General features: G+C 33.1%; 2 long non-coding RNA genes across 3 annotated transcripts; both read left to right on the top strand.

The window, feature by feature from the left end:
- The first annotated feature begins 3,547 nt into the window (after window positions 1-3,547).
- LOC114744221 (uncharacterized) lies at window positions 3,548-4,154 on the top strand. Of its 2 annotated transcripts, none has more exons than XR_003740071.1 (3): window positions 3,548-3,594; window positions 3,693-3,770; window positions 4,077-4,154. It is a non-coding gene; the product is annotated as an uncharacterized LOC114744221 (long non-coding RNA). The 2 variants fall into 2 exon arrangements; XR_003740072.1 differs by having other exon boundaries at window positions 4,065-4,139.
- Window positions 4,155-5,099: 945 nt separating this feature from the next.
- LOC114744220 (uncharacterized) lies at window positions 5,100-5,808 on the top strand. The gene is made up of 4 exons (XR_003740070.1): window positions 5,100-5,142; window positions 5,332-5,466; window positions 5,562-5,636; window positions 5,772-5,808. It is a non-coding gene; the product is annotated as an uncharacterized LOC114744220 (long non-coding RNA).
- The last annotated feature ends 1,829 nt before the right edge of the window (window positions 5,809-7,637 follow it).

The following is a 7,637-nucleotide window of genomic DNA, read 5'->3' as shown; positions in this document are numbered from 1 at the left end:
ATACTGAACAATCTTTAAATATGGGAGAAACAACACAAGAATCCCCGAGGAGGTATGATTTTGATTGCTAATGGCATCATTTTACTGCTTCTCCAATGGTCCCCCTCATCATTATATGTATGCTTGATTATTTTAATTTTGTCGCAATGGTCGGAAAAGTTCTATCCTTTTTTGTGAGAAAAAAAGAGTTTGAATATCATATTTAAAATGCTGAAAATACACCCACGCGCGGGTACACACTAGTGTGATGTATTCCAACTGCTTAATGAATTTGACATGAACTGGAAAAAAAAAAAAAAAACTAATAGTTTTGGACAGGGCATTGAAGAAAAAATATATAATTCCATTGTGATAAGCATGCTATTTTTAAAAACACCAAAGAGACATCATCATCATTTGATTGATTTTTTGTTACATCATTTGATTCTAATTTTATGAGGTAGCAAACCTTTAAGAATTTATTTTAATTTTATTAAGGAGTGGGTTGGAAATCTGAAATAAAAAAATAATAAATAACAATTTTTTTTAACAAAGGAAATGAATAAAGTTACGGTTAAACCTTATTTAGGTTCACTAATTAAAGATGTTTAGCCATTTAAGAACCACTTGTGATTCCTTAGAATCCCAGAAAGGCCAACAATTAAAAATTTTTTCCCCAAAACACTCTAGGTTCTATCACAAATGCTTTGCTATTATTGGGATAAGATTTTCTAAAATATTTGAAAAATTCATAACTAATGCAATATAGCTCCAAAAATAGTGGTTCATAGCTTTAACTTTAGCTCTTGAAAAAGCTTTATGCTCGAACTAATTCTTAGCTCCCCCACCCCCCCTCCCCAAATAAAAACTATACTACCTTTAAAACTATTGGAGCCTTTAAATTAATCAAAGTTCATTTTTATCTGCCTCAAGCATGCAGGCTGAACAGGGCGGCTTTACAAATTTAATTTTGTGTCTAATATTCCCAAACTTATGCTAGAGACTTGCTACTACACCAAGGTCTCTGCTAAGCTCATTAATTTAACCAAAACTTAACTTCCTCTTACAAAAAATATGCAGGGCTTTTAGACATGCCTTTGGTGTAGTTTATAAACCTCTTTGGGTCACAACTTTGAGTCCAAACAGGGGATAAGAACTAAAGTTCACAAGGCTAATTCGTTGATATTCTTATTGCCCATCTAATCACTATGTAGGAGCCACCAGACCCTTTACCTGTGCAGTTCATCCACTTTTGGACAGCCTTCGCTTTACATTTTAAAATTTCCGGATTCATAAACTCCTCTTTTAAATACATTGAGGGGTTATATTTATATTCAACCAAACCAAATTCTCTCTATTCCAATTACTTTGACAGAGCAAGGGAAAAGAATAAAACCTGGCTTAACCACTTCACTTCATTCATATTTCACCTCGAAGCCTTTAGGTGTTCACTATGTTTTAGTTCCAATTAAATATAAATTTAATACATAATTCAACATTAAATAAGTGGGAAAAATTCAGCTTCTGAATTCGAGATTTCAGCTCCCATAAGAGAAGTCAAATAATAGTAGTACTCCACAAGCTTTAATCCATCATCTAAATATGATTTCCATAGCTTAATGCACATGTCGCTCACTTTTCTGTCTAGAAATCAGATTTAAACCTCTCATTTACTTGCAAAGCACATAGCCACTGGAAAAAAATATTGATGAAATAAGGTTTAAGGTCCTTACCTTGGTCTAAATGTACGGTTGCATGTGAGGGAAGAACTTTCCTTCTTCTTCGATCGCTTCTTCACCTCCTCTCAGCTCTGTGTGTGCGCGCGCGCGCGCGCGTGTGATGCTTTTCTTTTTTGGACCTAGTGCATCACATCCAATACTCTTCAAATTGGGCTATGCATTGGCCCGATTTCCTTTTTAGACTTGAGATAGTGAAATAGCCATTGTGCCATCACTATCGGCACTAAACTTTCCTAATAAATTCCAAAAAATTAGTCCGGGACACATTATGAAGGTTTTTTTTTCAATTAGCTTCTCTAACTCCTAAAATAAGTTTTGTAAAATTTTCAGGCTGAACATTAGCCTCCAACTATTTTTAATTCAATTTTCAGAAAAATAGGCCCTTATATCCCATAAATTAATTTTAAAGTTATAAGTCATTTCTGGAAAATATAAACCTCTTCATAATATTTCTAAATTCTCAAAATAAAATAATTTTAATAATTAATTTTCATTTCCTTAAATTCTCATACAAAATAGACTTTTTGACATTTAAATTTTAAATAATGTCCCTAAACCTCAATATGCTTTGAAAATCACTTCTCTACTTCTTGAGACTCCTATCAAAATTTTGGGCCTTTTATAATCATAATTTTGTTCTATATTTTCTCTTATTTAATCTTTTGCCCCTAAGCCCACTATATTTTTCAACTTTTAGGTCAACTATCTTATTTAACCCATATTCAAAATTCAAATATTACAATTACTACTAAATATTTTAGCTAATTCGTTAATTCTTTTTCATGCAGAATGATTAGAATTGATTTAAGAAAGGTATCACCAAAACTAACATTAATTTTTTTATTTATAAATTTTTATTCTTTATTTATGTCTATCACACAATAATTTTCTTTCTTTGCTTTAAGGTTGTCATATGAACTTTAACATATAATTTGAAGGGGATAAAATGGGAGAAAAAAACTCAGATCAAGTATGTCAAATTCTCCAATTACATTGATCATGTGTCCTTTATGTTTCATGTGGATTTATAACTAAACGTTAATATTTAAAAAAAGACACATAGTCATTGGTGATTGGAGAATTTGACACAATGGATATAAAGAATTTGATATGACTATTGTCCTTTAAAATGCCAACAAGAAACTCTTAATACACATAAATATGGGTGTGTGTGTGTGCGCGCGCGCGCGGTGCGTGCGTGTGTGTCCAATTTTTTATTGAATTTGACATGAACTAATAAGCAAAGTTTTATCTGTAGTGCTGGCCATTCAGAAACAATATTGATGTTGATAAGCATGATATCTAAAATGTGCCAAAAGAACATATCATCATCATCATTATTTTTGTTATGCTGAATAATGAAGAAGAAAGGAATCCTGGTGTTAATGAATTCAACGTTTGAAACTTTGTTTTATCTTCTGCTATATATGAAGCAACAAAGAATATTATTGAAGAAGGTCCTAGACCAAAGTTGCAAAAAACAAAATTTTTTAAAACTCATTTGTTAGCCAATCTCTTTAAAGCTTAGTTTTATATATTGTGGTGTTGGTCTGGGTACAAAGAAAACAGCTACACTAATTTATCATCTTTGTTTTATATGACCACTGGTTTCTAGCAGAAGGTGCCAGTTCATGCAAGTCCCAACCTCACTGTTCTTCCTATAAGAGGTAACACTCACGCAAGTGCTAAAATATTTGAAGAGGAAGATGAAGAGGAAGAGGAAGGTAAAATATTGATTTGTTAGTTTTGTATTAGAAAAATACTAGTTATTTATTTTATGGGTTTACAGACAGCTTGATAACATCCCGACGTCCCCGAAATGGCGAGAAAGTTAGCAGTTCTTTACCAGAGAAAAAGCTTGAAAACTCTACTGATGGTACTTGCTGTTTTCTTTAAATGAAATCTTTAATTAATTTCTTCCTTTGATTTGATATAATAATCATTTTTTCATGGGTGACCCATGTGTGCCCCCAGAAACAATTGTTTCGAGCGAACAAACTTCAACAAGCCTTAACCAAACTCCTTCATCTATTATCCCCAAGCATTCTGATGGTAGGTTTCCTTGCTGTCTTCTTATATTGACACTTCATTCAATCATTGTAGTGTCAAACTTGCCAAAACTATATATCGAGACTACCTTATCAAGCAAAGACAGATGTTGCTATAAGAAGTACCATTGACCTTATAGAAGATTCTAGTCTATGCTCTAGTAATTCTACTCATTGCACGTCTGATCTTTATTTTATTCAATTATTATTTTTAATTTCCATTCTAACATCACTTCATTAATCTAAGGGATATATCTAAAATGTTGAAACTACTAACTAGTGAACTCCAATAATGTAGATTATGTTGAAGTTTGTGATAAGTCTCATCCGCATTCAAGCTCTTCATTTGAATGTGTTGACGGCGGGGAAAACAAGGAAGCAGGTATGGCTCAAAATGAATCTATCTCGAATGTTGAAATAAGTAACCCAGCACAAAGGGAACAAGAGTCGTCACATTGTAAAGGTTATTAACCTATTTCCTCTATTGTTGAACATATAAAACATAAGTGAACTTGAATCTTCTTTCCCGTGATCCATGTGAGTACTTCTCATTCTGCATAGTTGATTTCATTATCTTCATTTTCTAATGCGATGGTCTTTTTCTGGGCCAAATTCAAACAATAATCAATTGACAATTCACAACCAGCAAGAGCAATGCCAGCAACACTTTTTGTTAATATTCCCAAAGAAGAATCCTCAAAGGTAGTACTATTGCTATTTCTTCATACATAAAGATTATAGGTTTTGCTTTATATTTCTATCTAGCTAGTTGTACTACTATTAGATAAGATTCATGTATTGTCATGCCCTATTATGATAAGTACTGAGTAACTATCATAAAGGCTTTTTCGCATTTACATAGATTGAAACTCAAGATTTTTATTTAAGAGACCTTAGTTTCTTCGACTAAGATCAACATCTGTTGGCATAAGATATAAAAATTTATTCTAGATAAAGTGGAGTTATCCCACTTTCTCATGCACAGCTAAAATACATTCTCATTCTGTCCACAAGGAAACTAAATTTGACATACAATCTAAGCAAACAAAAACAACTTAAAAGTTCATTGGGGATTATATTTATGATGGTTTATCACCTTAGAAGAAAGCAACTTAAATATCTTTGGTGATATATAGATTGTTGGAGTAAGAGCTGAAGATGGTGCTTCAATATTAGAGACCCCACATCCAAGTTCCTTAACTTCTAAACAGGTTTGCTTCTTCCAACAATTTTACAATTTAATATATTTGTTATTCCTATATTAACAATTATGAATGGTTTATTGTACAAGGAACCTATTCCCATGAGTCCCAATCCCACTATTCTCCCCAAAAGCCCAGGTACAACTGCCAAAATTTTTGAAGAGGAAGAGAAAGGTAAGATGATAGTGTCCACAATTTCAAGATTTATAGCTCCTTTAGTTATTTATCTTGGGCAGTGAATTCTTTACCAGTAGGAAAAGAGCACAAGACTTTTGATCATGGTTTTGTGGCTTTCTTAAAATAAAATATTTCTCGCTGTGATTTACTAAGTATATATTTATATACTTTATTGACTTGGTATAGGTGACCCCTTTGTGCCACCAGCGCCAATTATTTCAAGTGAGCAGCAAGCTAATGAGACAATAAGTCCTATGCCATCAAAAGCTCTAATGAGTCCTAAGCAAACTCCCATGCGCACTCCCTCTGAGACTTCTTATGGTGAGTTTTTTTTGTTGTCTTATTTTACTAATTTACCTTTCACTTTATCATTTTGTAATTTTAGAAAGATGTCATATTCTAATTGCTTCTTCCAGGAAGAAAGATCCAAGAGAATGTTGGAACCATTGACCACCGTTTGCATGAAACTTTGGGTGCTATTCAAATTTCTAGTAAGTCTTGTGTCCCTTGCCATTACATGTTTGCATGTGTTATACTTGACTTGATTCCTTTGTTGAATGTGAGTATTTTGATTCTCTGACCTTGCTTTTATTTTAACTCACCTGCTGATTTGATGGTTTTGGTAGGTCAACTTACTGAATGTGGCTCATCACACATGGCTCCTTCTATTTGTGATACCAATAATAATGTCTTAGGTGTTCATGGGATAAAAGAGATAGCTGATATGATGAAATTAGAGGGTGCTGAGCCTTTCATGCTAGCAGAAGCATTCCAGACTCATCCACAACTTCATCTTTCTTCAGAGGATCGAAGCACTGAGTTGTTATGCTGTTCCTATAGGGTGCTACTAAATATTTTGAACATTCTGGCCACTAGGAGCCCCTCCACAATCACTGAGGCGGACAAGATATTGTTGGCAAAGCATTTAAAGGATGCTTCTGTTCTGGATTTGACAAGGACTGGCTTGAGTCAGTTAGGAACAGGGTTTCCACTTGTGATGCATCAGAACTCAATCGCATGCAACAAGCTTTGAAGGGTTTAGGCAATAGGCTCCAAGCCAATAAGATAGAGCTTGCAAATATTCGAGACCAGGAGGCGAAAGCAGCAAAATTGGTAGAAATGACTCAGAGAGAGTTGGAGGCCACACATAAAGAATTAGAGGCAGCATGTAAAGGGTTGGAAGCAGCTCAATCCCATCTTAATGTCGCACAACAAGAACATGCAAACATTAGAGCACGTTATTCTCAACTCTTAGAAGAATGCCAGGAATTTCAGAACAACAGTATCAATGTTCAGAAAAATATTGCTGCCAAATTCAGGCCTTTCGGCTTCTAACATGGGTGCCATTTGAAACTTTATTATTGCCGTTTCAATTAAGGGTCATTGTCGCACCTTTATTTCAAATAAAAAATAAAAGTAATACTCTCATGGACATTGTAATATTACCGTACCTTTATTTTGCACAAGGATCGTGCATGACATTACAGACTTGTTGTACCTAAGGGTTATTTTCCTTGTTAAAATCTTATATCTCTGTGTTTGGTTTCTAGATGTGTTTATCTTCACCCATTTGCTACTAGTCAAATTGAATATAGTGCATCAGCTACATATATGATAAGGCATAATTAAGTACTTTGCTCGACACTGACACATAATATGTTAACATCAGTGTCATGTATAATTGTCAAAGGGATGCTGCATCTCATTGTTTAACTTTTGGCTCTACACATTTTCTAATTACATGTTTGAATTTTTAACTCCAGACATCTAACTGAATCTCATCCCACTTATCATTCAAGCTATCCTCAAGTGACAAAAAATTACCCAACTTAGTCATGAATTTTGTTTGCAATTTTGACTTTAACATTTTAAACTGATTTATTTTAGAATTATCAAGGACATTTATTATAGATTTAAAATTTATTCCACAAATGTTATCATTTAAATTTTATTCTTAACCTAACAATTAGTTAGATAACTAGCATTTTTTATGTCAATATCTCTAGCAATACGTTAATCAGTTTGCACATGATTTGTCTCCAATTTATTTTACTGTCCTAAAATATTTTGGCAGATATTAAGCAACATAACAAAGTTTAAAATTTTTTAAACAAATTTTAAGTAAATAAACAGTTTTGAATCACTTTCTCTTAATCAAGAAATCACCACATCAACTAAATAATTTACAACTTTTCATTGGCAAGCCAGTGGCTTGAAATTTCAATTTAATGGGTAACGAGTTTTGCATTTAATTGAAAGCATATTTAGTTTTACCTTAATATCTATCAAAACTATATAATAATTCTGTTTTTGGGTAAAATTAGCTCCTAATTGATTTTTCCTAGTTGCACAAAATTATTAGCTTCTGATCTATGAAATATCCAAGCGCAAGGATTAAGAAAGCAAGATGTTAAGCATAGAAACGACATACATAATATTATACAAGACCAGGCCAATCATGAAAACAAGATGACAACTCCGTGGGCGAATGA

Source organism: Neltuma alba, unplaced genomic scaffold (assembly GCF_004799145.2).
Source record: "Neltuma alba isolate B1F8T4 unplaced genomic scaffold, ASM479914v2 tig00004288_pilon, whole genome shotgun sequence".
NCBI lineage: Eukaryota > Viridiplantae > Streptophyta > Magnoliopsida > Fabales > Fabaceae > Neltuma > Neltuma alba.
This window is presented reverse-complemented; position numbering and strand designations above follow the sequence as displayed.